We start from the raw sequence: 17172 nt of genomic DNA on the forward strand, positions 1-17172 counted from the left end.
GCTAAGGCATCAATAAAGTTAGGCCTAAGTATTTAGCATACCACTTAATCCTCCCACCTTCAAACATATGTTAACATCAAACAACCTTGGATATACTTCTGACCTCTTAGACAAAAAACAGGACAACTCAACTGGCAACAACTTTGTGGTGCACAAGTCAAATGTCACTACAGCAATCTGCTGCTGAAGAGACACAAAATGCAGCAGCATTGTAGAGCAGTGGAAGGTAAGGTAGGGCAAGTGAAGCCTACCAAAGGATAACAGGAGGAGATACACCACCTTACAAAGGTTAAAAAAAAAAAAAAAAAGTAATTCTTCCCAGCATGGAAAACCTGCCAGTAGTATATCAATGATGACAACCTTAAATGACTTCTTCAAAGGGTCATTAAAATGCTACTTCTTCAGATCAAAAACTACAATGAAGTGAAAGACAGCACTATGGAGATTAGATGACTGAAGGGGTGAACGCATAATACAGACAACGAAGTGAGTGGGTAGATAACATATGCAGCAACATCCAGAAGTGTTCCATCGGCATATGACCAACCAATTCATTCAGGTAATGAAATCCAGAAAAGTACCATGTAAAGTCCTGAAATACAGATAAAGTTATTTAAAAGGTGGAAAGTCATCTGATGAAACAGCATGAAAAGGCAGCACTCTAGTACATAAACTAAGGCATAACACCATACCCACAGGCTTTTGAAAATATGGCAAATCATAGGGCCTGTAGTATTAAATGAGGCTTCCAAATATCTTATTTTTCTTTTCCCCACTAATTTTGAAAATACTTTACTTATTTAGCAGTATATTAAAGGCTATTGTGCTTAACATGCAATTTAATATATATTTGAGGTCTAAAAAGCTACGTAAATCCAGTAAATCACACATACATACACACAAAATGTTTGTTCATAAGATCCTGTTAAGGATATACAAAGGGATGTCATTCTGAACAGGAAGGACAGAAGATAGAGGGGCAAAGGCAGCAAACTGTAGGGACTGTTTACTCACGGATCTCTGAAAACAGTTTTTTTTTTTTAACAGACAGGGCTGTGGACTTCTGTATAGACTAATGGAGTACTTAAAACATTGTCTGCTATGACTTGTTGCTTCCCAATTATACATTTCTTTCTATGCTTATTCTGTATTTAGTAGTATACATATACCTGCACTGTTGCTCAATGAGCCTGGGTCATGGCTGAAAAGTGTTAATGCATCAGCCCACCTACCTGGCAAGCAAACAGTAAGTAAATAAACAGTAAATGGGTAGGAAGGTATACAACACGGCATGGGACAGCTGGAGAAAGGGCAAGGGGGAAGGTAGGGATGGAGGAAAGGTAAAATGTTAAATGCACTTAAGAATGCAGACTAGATAGGCTTATCATCGCTTGCCATTAAGCAAATGCAATGTACTGCTCACTGCTTAGGGCTCCCCCTCCCACCTTCTGTAAAGCCTAATGTAATGTACTGCTTGTTTACCAGCCCTCCCCCATAATACTAACTGTAATGTTGATCTTCCAATGGACCCATTTCCCATAATGCTATTACTGCTCAAGGGATCCTCCCCTATCTCTTAGATGGTACTATATTGAACTGCTGTGAAACTCCACACCTACACATGCTGTACCAAACTGGTTCATGGATTTGCTGTATTAGCTTATCTGCAAGCCGTCTGCATGTTGGCAGGCCAGCACAGTTCCATATGGCTAGCGTTACCTGGTGGCAAGCAAAACATGCCAGGACACCTTGTAACAGGACAGTGGGGCAGCCTAAACTGAAATTCCTGTAGGAATGGATGAACTCAACTTGTACCATCAGCGAACAACAAGGGTTTTAAAGTTATATGCATAAGCTTAGCAGGGGAGGCACAGATCAGGCAGATCCGCATAACATTACGGTATATAGCTGGTCCATGCACTAAGTACCCCCCGAAGTATACAAACCACGAGAGGGTCTCAGAACAAAAAAGCAGAATGGTAATCAGTATGGGTTTTGATATGCTTTATCCTATTTTTACAAATGTAAATCACAGGAAATCTTTTACGCTGACCTGCAGCACCGAAAGTGGGACAAACATGAATTTATTTATCTACTGTGATTTCTTAACTTGGTAAGTGGACTGGTCCAAGGACCATTTTCATTCATAACCTAAACCAGAAGGCAATGAATGCCTCTCTGACCGTATTACTTTATATGTAACAGAAAACTACTTCACTTTCTGAAACTTACTCTGAGTCATACTATTTACTAATACATTTTTTTCAAATACAGTTTTTATTTCACTTTCTTTTTTTCTACTATAAACAATTTAATACAAGGTGGAAGTAAGATAACAATGGGGTTACATATGATCAATAACTTATGTTGCATACAGAATTTACTACATACATGGTGATTAAGCTTGATGGTTTAATATTAAAACAAAAATCAAGTGGAAAAAGAAACAGTTATTTTTCATTGTAATAAGCATTTGTAAAAGACAAGTATGGTTTGTAATGTTGAGTGTGAATTAGAATGCACACTAGATATCAAGCATCCAACCGTTTATACAGACAATATACCATTAACCATTATTATTTTCACAAGAGGAAAAACTATAATCATATACCTGTATCTATCGATGCAACTGCTTACATCATTTACACTGGGTTGTCATTCATGTAGGATGTTCTAACAGAGTTTAGAAGTTAATATTACATATAATAGCGGTAGAAAGAAAAAATCAAATACTAGAGGATAGTTTGGTATAACTAGTGCAACTGGTACATTTTTACAAAATGGTTTAATTGTGGTCTCTATATCAAGTTAGAAAGGAAGTTTGTTATGATGAGGGAGTATTATAGTAAAATGGCAAGATCTATCTAGCTCAGTGAAGGCCTAGCTAAGGACTTCTAAAAGCATTTTCCAGTATTTCTTAAAATAAGTTCATTTCTTGAGGTTTACAGTTCTTAATTTGTTTGCTAAAACATATTTGATAGCTATAGATTTGAATTCTGCCCATGAAGTTCTGGATCTGTCAAGCCAGTTGAGGGCTATATAGGATTTCAGTACTGCGCACAGTGTTACTATAATATGTTTGGATTCATATGTACAGGAATTTGGGAAAATGTTTAATATTGCCATTTCCCATGAGTGGGTGGATTTCATACAGCCTGTTTTCTCCAGCTTTGCTCTTAAAGAGCACCAAAGTTTATAGATGTTTTTGCAAGACCAAAATATGTGGAGAATGTCAGCTACTGCGTTGGTGCATGTGGGGCAGAAAGGTGACGAATTGGCAATTATTTTGCTGAGAAAGAGTGGTGTGTGGTATGCATTGTTGTTAATCATGAATTGAGTATAACTTAATTTTTTTTAAAGGGGGTTAGTTTTATAGTTATATCTCTTGCCGCTAGTTTTTGTTCATTAGTTAACCTATTGTTTTGACTCATCCAATAGTATGAATATAGGATTTCGTTCTGGTATTTGATTTGGGTAACTAGTCTATAAGTGTTTGATAACATTTTAGTTCTCAGTAGTAGAAGGGAGATGATTTCTTGGTATAACTGAAAGTCTTGTAGAGTTATGTTGATTTCTGATGTCTTTAAATTTGCTAAGTATAATATTTGTTTAATAATTAAGCCGTGTTTTTATTTGCTGCTAGAGAATCCACAATAGAACTTAAAGGTTGATCTTTTACTTGATAAAAGTCCCAGATTATACAGTTTTTTATGAATGGATAATGGATACTTATCTAGGTTTAACATTATTATTTAGTCTGATATTAGGGTTCATGTCTATTGGTTGAGTCATAATTAAGGAGTTCTTTAAGTTTAAAGAAGCTACGAGCTTTTGGATACATGTCACATTATTGACAAAGGTTGGATGTATTTTGAAGTCTCTTAGAGTCTTGTTATTAAGGAAAGGTATAGCCCTAGGGTTTATATTGGAAGAGTTTAGATGTTGGTGATACATTTTTATCCAAAAAGGGTGCCTGGAAGTATCAGAGGGTTCATAGTTGATTAGGCATATAATGTTGTTGGCATTAAAATGATAGTATGTCTGAAAGTCGTGGAGGCTTATTCCACCCTTTTCTTTAGGCAGGGTTAAGTTTGTGTAGCTAACTCTAGTGTTTTTTTTGGGTGCCACATAAATTTACCCAATGTTGCTTTCATTTTAGAAAAAAAAAATGTTTGGGATGCATTGGTTGACTGCTTGGAAATTATATCAAATTTTAGGGAGAATGTCCATTTTTATGATTGAAGCCTTAGAAAGAAGGGAAAGGTTTGTTTTTCCATCTGTCCAGATCTTCTATAACTTTTGACCAAAGTTTATATAGTTTTTTTTTTTTTTATAATTTCCTTGTGCGGATGAGTAAAGGTGATGCCCAGGTATTTGAGTGAGTTCTCTACTTTAAACTTTGATTCTGGGAAGAAAATCTCCATGTGGCGTAGAAGATTTAACATGAATATTTTTGATTTGCTTGGATTCATGGCATAGTTGGAAATTGCAGAGAACTTGTCGATGGAGCTTAAAATCTTTGCTAAGTCTATTGAGGGAAATTCAAAGTAGATGTTAAGATTGTCGGCGAACACTGTGTATTTAACTTGGACTTTGGAGATGTAAATAGAGTGATTAAATATTTTTTGGCTTAAATTTAGGAGGAGGGCTTCTAAGTAGAGGTTAAAAGGATATGGGGAAAGCGGACAACCCTGTCTTGTGCCGTTAACTATTTGGATAGGGTATGAATTTTTTTTGTTTATGTGTAATGTGGTGGTAGCTTTATTGTATAGGACTCTGACCATAGCTATAAATTCTTCAGGAAGGGCAAATCATTTCAGAATCTTGAAAATGAAGTTTAGGTTGACTCGGTCAAAAGCCTTTTGTGCAACAATGGAAAGTGCATATTTAGGGGAACAATCTTTAAATGTCATGTTTGTTATTGCTTCTATTGTTAACGTATTGTCCCAGACTTGCCTATACTCATGAATCCTAGTTGTTCGGGAGATATGATATAAGGGAGTATTTTGTTGAGTCTGTGAGCCAATACTGTTGATAATACATTTATATCTAGGTTAATTAGTGCAATTGTGGGGATAGTCGTTGGGGTTAAGGCCATATGTATTAGGTTTTAGTATAAAAATTGGTTTAGAATTATTTATATACAGATCTGTAATGCCAAATTTTACTATATAATTGTATACTTTGAGTAGAATTGGGACTAGTTGTTTCTTAAAGGATTTATAGAATTCAATTGGATAACCGTCAGGGCCTGGGGCTTTACCTAATTTCATTTTGTTGATGGCTAGGGATATTTCTTCAGTAGTTATTGGTGCTTTAAGAAGATTTAATTGAGTGTCATTTATTTGTGGGAATTGCAAATCGTCTAGAAAGCTATCGGATGCTGCCTCATCATCAAGAAGTTGGGGACCATAGACCTCTTGGTAGATTTCTTCAAAAACTTGTATGATTTCCTTGTCCGAGTTGAATATCCTATTGTTATGGTTAATTTGCTGTATTCTAGAACAAGGGGGTTTAATGTTGATTATTCTGGCCCGAATTTTAGAGGCGGGGTTGGGCCCATTCAGCATATTTATGCAAAAGTCTAAGTTCGATGAGAGAGAACTAGTTCAATTGAGCTTCTTGCAGTTGTTTTTGTAGGGAGATGATCTGTTTTTCTAAATTCACGGTATGTTTGATTTGTAGTTGTAGCTCTAGGTTTTTTATTTTGAGTTCTAAGGTGTCAGTTTGGGATTTGGCTTGTTTTTGAATACAGATGCTTTTTGGATGAATATACCACTAAGTGTAGCCTTGGTTGCTGCTCACTGTATATCAAAGGGAATATTTGATCTTTCTAAGTTGTTAGTTTGGCTGAGAAATTCATTTAATTCTTGGCAGAGTTCCCTATTTTTTAGAAGGTTTGGGTTTAAGGTCTAATTTGTTGCGTATTGGTCTTTTGTGTTTGATTTGGTCTAGTTTATTTTTAGATTGATTTTGGCATGGTCAGATATGGTTCTGGAATCGGTTTGGTAGCTTATATCATATTTTGAAAAACCTGTTGAAATTAAGAAAAAGTCTATTCTGGACCATGATTTGCAGGAGTCTGAGAAGAATGTGAATTTACTGGTATCAGAATCATTCCTAAATAGTTAGAAGGGATCGAATATATTAAAATCTTCTATTAGTTCATTTATAAGCTTAGTCAAGCCAACGGGTTGTTTGTTTTCCTTGTTCATTCTGTCTAGTTCAGGTCTGACAGTCATATTCCAATTGCCCCCTAGTACGAACAAATGATTTTGAACTTTTTCTAAAATTGTGTAGACTTCATAAATATAAGCAGTCTGGTACATGCATGGACAGTATACATTCAAAATTAAAATGATTTACTGAAAGATGGGAGGGAGCATATTAGGTAACACCATCTGCCATTAGGATCCCAGTCACTTGCTATTATATTACCTTTGAAAGAGTTTTTAACTATTACTGCTACCCCTTTAGATACAGTATCATTCGCCGCTATAATTAGCTTTACCCATTTCTTTTTTTATTCCTTTTCCCATTGAGCTTTAGTCAAGTGAGTCTCTTGAATAAGTGTTATATCAGCCTTAGATTTATACGTTAAATGGAGGATTAAATTATTTTTTTTTATTATTTTGGAGACCTTTAACATTCCAGGATTCCAGTGACACCATTAAGTCTATACTCTAGTTATTGGACAGCTGTTAATGTACTGATTGAAGGGTAAGTTGGGCAGTGTAGAGGAATGTAAACGTTGTTTAGGAGTGTGGTATGAAAACTATTAAGGAATAACACTAGCAGTGTTAAGGTTAATTAGTGACAACCCGCCCCCTTCAGAACCCCCCCCGTGCCTAACCACGACCTACTATTATCTGGAAGAGGTATTAGAAACATATTTACAAAGCTAACTATTATACAAAAATCTACTGTTATTCTAAAATCCATCAGACATTTAGCACAAAACTAACTTCTTAACCTGCTTAATGATTAAATGAAAGACATCTGAAGAAGAGGCGGAACAAAGTTTAAACCAACAATATTTTGCATAAGAGCTTATAACTAACTACATAACTTACTACTTAAACATTTATATAGTTCAACACATATAGATCATTTAAAGTCCGGACATAGCACTGCATGTTTGATGCATTACAGTGTATTAGTACCAATGCCATCCAGTATTTGAGCTGCTTGACTGTTTTGTTATGGAACACTGATCAGTAAAGTTGAGGTGATAAAATCGGAGAGTTAGGCAATTCCAGAGATGCAGTGTGAGAAAGCAGTAGTCTAAGATCTTGTATGGCTTAGTCTGTACTGACAACTATGGTCTGTGAGTTCTGTAGACACATTCTTCAAAGTGACATTATGGTTGCTAGTGGATTCCACCTTGGGAAGCAGATATCAAGGTCATAGGTCCACTGCTGTAATTTGTCAGTCTCGTTACACAGATCCACCACAAACTGTAGAAATGTCTTACTAGAGCTGTGTATTGGGAAGACGTGAATCCTATGCTGGACTCGAGTTTTTCATTATAGTTTTTGCAGTGTTTGTTTTGTTTCAATTATTTTTTCTTTCATTTTTTCTTGGTGACATTAGAATACTTTGAGGTGTCTAGATGTGAGCGTCAAGTGGAGCAAGTAACAGAATTACATCTAATGTTATTGCTGAGGGTAGTATTCCAAATATACCACGCCCAGGATACCTAGATGGAGAGCAGTAAGAGAGCCATCAGTGAAAGCTTAGTTTAACTACTGCAAGGTCAACAATGTATGTATTGACAAGGGGGAGCGAGAGTTCTCATGTTACATAATCGGAAGGAGAATAGGGCATCAATTGTGGGGTGTCAAGAGAGTTTGGATTTATGTTATTTGTGAATCTTAGAATGATTGATGTAAATAGTTTTGTGACAACTTAGTGATAGTCTTAGTATGGATTTTTATTTAAAAAAATAGAATGGTAAACTTTATTACCACACTGCAGTCACAGGGGTTAGTTAAATTTTAACAAAATACATTTTCTTTTCTATTTCTTTTTTTTTTCCCTTTTCTATCCTTCCTTTTTTCTTAACTTGGTATCTTTACCATGCTTTCCTTTAACAAATTTGAGCGGGAGGATAATGGCAATCTGAACCAAAGAGCTTCAGTATAGCAATTGGACTAGGAGAGTTTAGAGCGTGGGGGATTAGGACAGCATAAGGTGATAGGATGGCTCCTATTGCAACCAACAGATACAAAAGGTCTGGCTTAATCATATCGACACATAGCTATTTAAACGGCCTGAAACATGCGAAAACAGCTTGTTTGGATTTTTGTCAGTACGCCACATTACACTTCTCTTCTTGGAGATTGATGTTTTCCTTTCTATATTGAGTCGCATGCTAGTTAGAACCAAGGCAGCTGTGGTGACTATGCTGTGGATGTGTCTGCAATTAAAAATAGTAGTATTAATAGTAGTAGCAATAATGATAAAAGAATATAAGTATTTTAAGATATTGTATTTAATGCTGAGTGCCATCACAGAGTGCATATATTAAGTATTTTTTAGGGTATTTTGATAACAAAAGCCATTGTTACAGCACCTGAAAGTACCAGCAATTTAGTTCTGATAACAGTCGCTTCTCATCATTTCAGAGATAACTGCTAATCAGTTCAGCTGTTGTACAGATTGTCCTATAATACCTAATAAATGAGCAATGGACTGAAATAATAGGTTTACTTCAGTTGTGCCTCCCTTTATAACTTGGCCAACCTTCAACAATTAAGACTGTAGTGTTCGTTTTAAAAGGGTACTATTTAATTAGGAAGGTGGCATGCAAATTTTCGGTAATTGCACGATAGACTATTTGGCATGTTTAGGGATCGTTTAAGGTAAACAAGCTATATTACAGCTTCGGTTTTCCTTGCGGTGTTGTCGTATTCTAATTAATGGTGTGATCTACTTTAATTTCCGTAGAGAAACCCCATATTAAATAATAATTGGAATGCCCCTCAGCGTTGATATCAGCTGGCATGCAATGCTACAATCAGCAAGGTTTTGGAAGGAAGGAGCAACATTACCACACTAGATCGCCACAAACAGTATTGTTACAGCCTCCCAGACAGAACAGCTGTCAAACTTTGCAATACGCAGATGGAAAACTATGAGCAGCACCAAAACCTCAGAAAGCAAGTAAGTGAAGCACGGACAAAGCATGACAGAGTACTGTCTGTTATACAGTCCAAATCAGAATTAGCCGATGAGAAGAACCAAGCAAAGGGTCTGATCAAAGTTGAAGAGAAAATCCCATCCTCGTCTTCCACCAAGAGCTGGAAATCATTCCTACGACTGTCCCGTAGCACAACCATCCACAGTGACAAGTTAGAAAGTTATGTCGGAAAGTAATGTGCTTCATCTATTTGGTTTTAGTGAAAAACAACTTTTGTAATGTACGCATGATTTCTTAGAGTGGGTCATCTTTTCGATTCTGTACTGTCAGCTTTGTCTTTGTATCGAAATGAAAGGCATATTAATTTTATTTTTCTGTAGTGGAACGTCAGGGGTTAGGGTTTTAATGTGGGGTGTTTCACGATCAGTTACCGTTGTGCTTTATCTTTCCTCAGCTTCGTAGCTGATGTTAGTGGTAGTTGTTAGTACTCAGTAATTTCTCTGGATATTCCAAGTAGCATCACAGGCAGTTTATTGGATTATAGGATATTCACAAATAGAATTCAATTGCTTATTTTAGTTAAAAGCATAAAGGCTTGTGATTCAAACCTTGCGTAGGCACTTTGTACTAGACACAGAAGGTAGCGGATCAGTGTCAGGCAGGTGAACCAATGTGTGGGGCGTGTTTCAAAAATTTTGAGAAAGTTGAGTTTATTGGAAGTTGATTGTGAATTAGACATATATCTTGAGTAGATGTCAAGATGCATTTTGTTTTAATAGTCAACTGTGTTTTAGGGATGAGTATGTTGCTTCAGGAACTATGAGCTTCAGTCTGATTATTCTGTTACGAACTTTGTCCTCAGTATTCTTGTGCTTCCTGTTCGTGACCCAGATGCTACTTGTAGGTCAGAGGGTGAACAGTAACTGCTTACTTTGGATCCTAGGCCAGAGACTGGAATTTCAAGACGGGAAACTCTAAATCCACTGAGATTTTGAGGAAATGTCTGGATGGTTTGTCTGGATGGTTTGGCAATTAGCTCCGCTGTGTCCACGGACAAGATAGCTTTATGTATAAAGCAAACAGTAATGGTTTAGTTTCTTTTTGAATTATTTATTTACGCAACACTGGTTGGCAGTTTCTTAAATGCTTTAATAAAAGCAGATTTAGCTTCCTGGACAGTTTTCAGTGAGTAGTTGACGTTGTTATGTTGGAAGCATAGTACTGCCGGGTATTTCATTTGGAATTTAATGTTTTTATTTAGTAAGTAGCTGCAGAAAGGAGATAAGACTTGCCTTAATTGTTTTAATTGGGAGGGGCAAATCTTGAGCTATTGTGATTCTTTTTCTATTCCAGGTGATGTTTTTCTTCTTTTTTGCTTACTTTGGATCCTAGGCCAGAGACTGGAATTTCAAGACGGGAAACTCTAAATCCACTGAGATTTTGAGGAAATGTCTGGATGGTTTGTCTGGATGGTTTGGCAATTAGCTCCGCTGTGTCCACGGACAAGATAGCTTTATGTATAAAGCAAACAGTAATGGTTTAGTTTCTTTTTGAATTATTTATTTACGCAACACTGGTTGGCAGTTTCTTAAATGCTTTAATAAAAGCAGATTTAGCTTCCTGGACAGTTTTCAGTGAGTAGTTGACGTTGTTATGTTGGAAGCATAGTACTGCCGGGTATTTCATTTGGAATTTAATGTTTTTATTTAGTAAGTAGCTGCAGAAAGGAGATAAGACTTGCCTTAATTGTTTTAATTGGGAGGGGCAAATCTTGAGCTATTGTGATTCTTTTTCTATTCCAGGTGATGTTTTTCTTCTTTTTTGCGTTAACAATTATGGTTTGAGCGTGTGCAGCATTTAGGATTCTGGCATAAACTTGTCTGGGAATTTCCGAAGTTTGTGTTTTCCTTAAAGCCCTGTGGATTCTCTCTATTGTAACTGTTTTAGTTAGCTCCTTATTGTCCATTACGGTATCAGTGATTTCCTTTGCAATACCGAGAAGGATCACATTTTTCAGGAATGCCTCTAATTAATATGTTGTTGTGTCTAGCTCTTGCTTCAAGGTCAATCATTTTCTGTTGCATTTCTTTGATGGTGTTGTCGCTTTCAGAGACAGCGTTTTGTAGCCCTTGTATTTTTATTTCGTTGTTTGGTATTTTAGTTTCATTTTGATCTATTCTTGACATAATATGATCCAAGTTGTTGCTGAATGTTGTTAATTTTGTAGAGAAGGCTTGCATTTCCTATTGAAGGGGAAGTAAAACTGATTTGAACTCTTCCATAGTGAAGGGTTGATCATTTTTAGTTTTCTTGGGTTTGTTTAGTAGCTTCAGGCTGTACTCTTTGAAGGTGTCTCTTTTTCTAGAGAATTAATGAGAGATAATCTAGTCTTAGTGGACTGCGATTCCATTTGTTCCATTTTGATGATATCCTCTGCTTGTTTGCTTGCATAGGCTGCTTTCCAGGACTGGCAGGCCCAAGCACATGTAATCAGATTCACCACTGTGCCACTGCTTTAAGAGGAGACTGTTGGTTCAAACTTGCTTCTAATCCAGAAATTGAAGGACAGGTAGGTAAAATTACAATTTTCCTTATGTTGTTTTAAATTTCTTGTAAGATCAAGTGCAGTGGTCGCATATGATTTGGTTAGATTAATATTTATTCTTGAGAGCAGGCAGAAGTATACGCTTCCTATCTGGTGGCCATCTTTGAATATATTAAATTTATCAATAAAATGTATGTTTTGTTCTAAAGCAAGAAATCCAGAGAAGTACAAAATATAGAAAGTTATAGTTCAAGGTTTAAGTATAAACATTTGTATTTTAAGTTAAAATCAGAAAATAAGAGAAGTAAGAAGAAAAATGTAACCTACCAATAGACTACATTCAACTTCAACATTTACTGAACATATACTGACATGAAGTTTAAGGATCCTCTTCACAAACCTGACACCATAACACTCAAAGATCATCTCATCTACCTAAAAGTCAGTGACTGAAAAGACAACATAATCAAGAAAGAAAAAAAAAGGCAAAAAAATAGGTTTTGCTGCAGCCCACACTTCTCTTACTATATACTGACACCAAGGTCACACACCCTCAAGAAAAAAATACATGTCCTTTTCTTAAGGAAATACAATATCAGAATTAAAAAATGGTGCATGCTTAAGTTAGTTTCAAAAATCACTCTATCTGAACAACTCCATAACAAGTCTGCATGTAAATGCTTTAGGGATTAACAATTCTGCTATTTACTTCTGGTTTTAGTCAGCCTCTTTACTGAATTCCTGGATATCTGACTGCAGAATTTGTTTGTATGTTGTATGTTTTATTTTTCACTGTGTTTTGCAATTTTTTTCACTGTCTTTTGCACTTTTTTTCCAAATTTAAACAGCATTTTGTTTTCAAACTATAATTTGTAATGCTATATCACACTGCTATTTTGCTGCACGTGGCTCAAAAGGGCCTTCGGACCACCCCATCTATCCAGCTATCAAATAGAAATAAATAACTAGGTGATCGCCGACCATAAACTTTGTGAAGGCAACGGAAGTGCAATACAGAATGTGTGAAATGGTAAGACAAAAGACAGCAGCATGACGAAGAGAGTGAAGAATCACACAAATGAGCAGAAAAAGTGACCAAACCTTAAGGGTAAGCAAAACAAAATAATAAAAATGAAAGCACATGATCAGCACTTCATCAGATATGACAAAAAATTAAATGTGCTGGCTAGAAATATAAATGCCTAAAATGCAATGCACATCTTCAGCTGTTTAATTATTTAACTTTTGGTTACTGGAAGGCTATACCAACACCACCTAAAAGTGTATTTCTAGAATAAACTGGAACCCTAATAAAAAGTACTCCATACCAAGGAAATTCAATACAAAAAAGCTTTTACATTTCAAAGTACTCCTCAGCAAGTATGACATTCACATCTTATGTAAAATCAGAAGGCTGTGGATTACATGTCCACACCAACTGTATGGAGTCATCCTTCAGTACTGCCACAGCAGTATAAAGTGAGGGAGTGATGCTTTACTGAGGGCTTGCACTTCAGATGGTTTCTTAAATCAAGGTCTTATCTACCTAAGTTGGTGGCAGCTCAGGTGGATATAAAACATCCAAGGTCCAAAATGCACTGATTGAATATGAAAACAACACTGAATCTTCCATAAAAACAGACATAATGGGATCAACAGGCCCAATACAGTAAATAAATATTTGCCAAAAATAAGTAAGGGACAGAACACCAAGTAAGTTATGAACAACAACAAATGACTTAAAAGAAACTACTTCAAAGTACGGTAAGTGATTTAGATATGTCCATTTTCTAGCAAAGACACAGAAAGTACAGCTGTGTACACTTACCATAAATGTAGATGTTCGAGTATATTCACTGTTGCAGTCATCACATTTGGGTTATCCCTGCCAGGGTAGCCCTCGGCTGGTCCGAATACCAGAGACTTAGTATTTCTGCGTCGGTTGCTGTCACTTGAGGACTGACGCCAGGTCGTCAGGAGTATAAAGTAAGGCAGCCGACGCCATTACATCAGTTTTTTTTTGCCCTAACCTGTCAGGAGCCCCCAAAGTAGGAAGCCAGGTTCTGGTGGAAGAACCTCACCAGTGGAAAATAAATACCAATAAGCCCCTTGTAAGGAAAAAGAGAATAAGGGGGATGAAGGGAGGGAAACCAGGACTGCAACAGTGAGCACACTTGAACATCTACATTTATGTTAAGTGTACACAACTATACTATGTTCTTCATGTTTCACTGTTACAGTCATTACATTTGGGTAGATTCCCAAAGCTGAGGAAGACGGTGGAGGCAGTCAAGGAAACTAGGGGCTGGCTAGGATGCCCTGCATGACTGCAGAGGCAAACTCTGCCCTGGATTTGGAGAAGAGAGGCAGGTGGTAATGCTTGGTGAAAGTGACAGCCTCCAGGATGCCCCCGGTGGGACTGCTCCGAAGACAGCTGCAGAGGTGGAGGCTGCTTTGCTGGAATGTGTCCTGACCCCCTTGGGAGGAGGCTTTCCATGTTGTTTGTAACAAAAATGGATGCAGTGTGCTATCCATTTGGAAATGGTTTGCTTGGAGATGGCTTTGCCTTCTGCCCTTATAGCAAAGATAACCAGCAATTGATCAGACTTTCTGAAGGATTTAGTCCTGTCCAGATAGAATCTGAGCTGTCTGTGCACATCTACAGAGTGGAGAATCCTTTCCCCCTTGTTCTGGGGATTAGGAAAGAAGGCGGGCAAGTGAATGGATTGGTTGAAAGTCACACTGTACACTACCTTGGGCATGAAGGATGGGTTAGTTCTTAGGGATAGTCTGTCTGCATGGAAGATGATGAAGGGTTCCACAGCCATGAGAGCTTGCAGCTCAGAGACACTTCTGGCTGAAGTGAAGGCCGGAAGGAAGTCTGTCTTCCAGGAGAGAAATATTAGCTCTGCAGAAGCAACTGGTTCAAAAGGGGGCAGGGTGAGCTTTTCCAGGACAAAGTTAAAGTCCCAAGCTGGTGTTGGTGTCCTTCTGGGGGCCTCAAGTTACTAACCCCTCTGAGGAACTGTTTGATCAAAGGGTGTGAGAAAAGGGGGTGCTCAGTGGGGACATGCTGTTGCCCACCAAAGAAAATCCTTTCTGAGGCAAGGAACTCCAGGTAGAAGAGTTTCCAGGTCTTGAGAGTGTTTTCACCAAAGGCTCTTTAGGTACCATTGTAGTTTCCTCATATGCAGTCTGGCATATGGAATGAGTAGTATGCAAGATGCCATGAACCCCAGAGCTTGCAGGATCTTCCTTGCAGATAGCTGGGTAGTGGTAGCTAGTTGAGAGAAGTAGGTTGTCAGGAAAATCTGTTTCTCTGGTGTAAGGTATGCCATCTGGGATGCTGTGTCCAGACTTGCTCCCAGGAAGATTATCCTTTGGGTGGGCACCTGTTTGGATTTCTTTTTGTTGAGTGTGTACCCCAGGGAGGTTAGTAGGGTTTTTACAAAGGCCAGGTGGTTGAGCAGCTTTTCCTGGCTGTCTGCCTGAATAAGGCAATCCTCTAAGTATGGGTAAATTTGAATATTTCTTTGTCTGCAAAAGGCAATAAACGGATCCAGACATTTTGTGAAAACTTAGAGAGCAGTATATAAGCCAAAGGGAAGCACAGAGAACTGAAAGTGCTGAGTTATTGCCCTGAAGCGGTGATATTTTCTGCATGATTCCCTGATAGAAATGTGGAGGTAGGCCTCTTTTAGATCTTGGGTGGCCAGCCAAGCATCTCTGGTTAGCATGGGTAGCAGTTACTGGAGGGTGAGCACTTTCAATTTTGGAATCACCAGGAAGGGGTTTTGAATGGATAAATTGGGGATGGGGTGCCAGGTGCCTTCTTTTCTGGGCACCAGAAAAAGCCTGGAGTAGAAGCCTTGGCCTATCTGTTCTGCAGGAACATGCTCTACTGCCCTCACAGAGAGCAGGGAAAAGATTTGCTTTTGAGCCTCTGCCCACTGATTTGGTGGTAGATCTGGGAACCCTTTTGGGGTTGGAAGGGTGTGGAAGGAAAATTTGTATCCCTAAGACACAATGTTCAGAACCCAGTGGTCCTTGGTGGCCCAGGTGTGTGAGTGAGTGAAAGGAGAGCTTTCTCCTAGGGGTAAGTGAAGGTGGGCAGAGGGTGGGGGTGGAGGAGGTGAGTCACTGTGAGTTCTTACCATAAGGGGGTGGCTTAGAACTCCCTGGTTTTGAAGTGGAGGTAGTCCACTGCTTAGATCTCTGCATTCCCTGGGGCTGCTGTCTGGGGGGGGGGGTCTGTTTCCATGGGGCATGTGCTGGGCAGATTTACTTGGACCAGGAAAGGTCCAGTGCTTGAAGGGACAATGTCTGCTGAACCTAGGAGGCTGGACCTGTAAGGAATCCTTAACTGTTTGCACATATTTTGCTTTTTCTTCCAACTTTTTTAAGACCTCTTCTGCCTTAGTGCCAAATAGGTTATCTTTGTGCAAGGAGACAGCCAACAATTTGGACTTAACATGGTCCGGCAGGGGTTGTTCCTTAAACCATGCATGTCTTCTAATTACAGATCCAGTGACTGCTGCCCTGTAAAAAGCTTCTAGGGCATCAAAACCACAGTGCAAAGTGTGTTTACACTTGAGTTGCAGAATGCATTAAGTCTTGTAAATCTTTATAGATTCTGCCCAAGAAAGAAAGGAAGACATTGTTTGTTTAAGGAGTTCCAAGGTATGTTGCTAAACTTTTAGCATATGGAACTGACAATTTAGTGCCCTGAGTAGCTGAAGTACATACTTTTTACCCCATCTGTCCAAAGCTTGGGAATCCCTGTCTGAGGGGGTGGGATTCTTGGCAGAGGTTGCTTTAATCCCTTTTAGCCCTTGAGAAATGACCTCAGGGTCAGCTGTTGGATGTTTAAAAATATATTTGTGTGTGTCAGGGACTCTATAGAACCTGTCTGGTTTTCTGGGAGCAGGCGGTAGAGAGTCAGGAGTCAAGCTGGTTCGAGGAAAACATCCTCCACAACATCCAGGACTGGGGGGATGACCAAGGGTCTGTGCTGTGGAAGATCTAGGAATTCCCTGAGTCTCTTTTTTGACTGAGAGTAGTCCTGACACTCCCATTGGAAATGCTCCCTTAAAGTATGGAGAGTTTCCCCTAAGGAAAAATCCTCGGAGGGAGAGGCTGAAGGAATGGAGTCCTCTGCATCAGAATCCTCATAAGTGGCAAGGGGTTGCATGTCTTCATAGTCAGTTGAATTAGAGTCATCTGACTCTTGTTCAGATAAAACTACAGGGAACAAATCTCTTTTCCTTTTAGAGGGGGTAGCTTGGCTTCCCCTGATCAGCATGATATGGTCTTCTGCCATTTTAAGCATTTGAGACTGTGGCAAGGTAGCAGGTGCCTGAGAGTGGGTCGTCAGTTTCTTGGGTGTAGTTTGAACCCTGGGCCTAAGAAACTCGGTTGTTTTTGAAAGAGAACGGTAGTCACGAAAGAAGATGTCGGTTTGTGTCGAGATTCGGTAGTGCAAAGG

At 38.4% G+C, this 17172-nt stretch overlaps 1 protein-coding gene across 1 annotated transcript in view; it reads right to left on the bottom strand.

Annotated features, from left to right (window-relative positions):
• Positions 1–17172, bottom strand: part of LOC122789989 (hypoxia-inducible factor 3-alpha-like) — a 925419-nt gene that overhangs the window by 155864 nt on the left and 752383 nt on the right. The gene's annotated exons all lie outside the window — the stretch shown is intronic.

The sequence above is a fragment of the Protopterus annectens genome, chromosome 1.part0 (genome assembly GCF_019279795.1).
Source record: "Protopterus annectens isolate FY-2018-M chromosome 1.part0, PAN1.0, whole genome shotgun sequence".
NCBI classification, from domain to species: Eukaryota; Metazoa; Chordata; order Ceratodontiformes; family Protopteridae; genus Protopterus; species Protopterus annectens.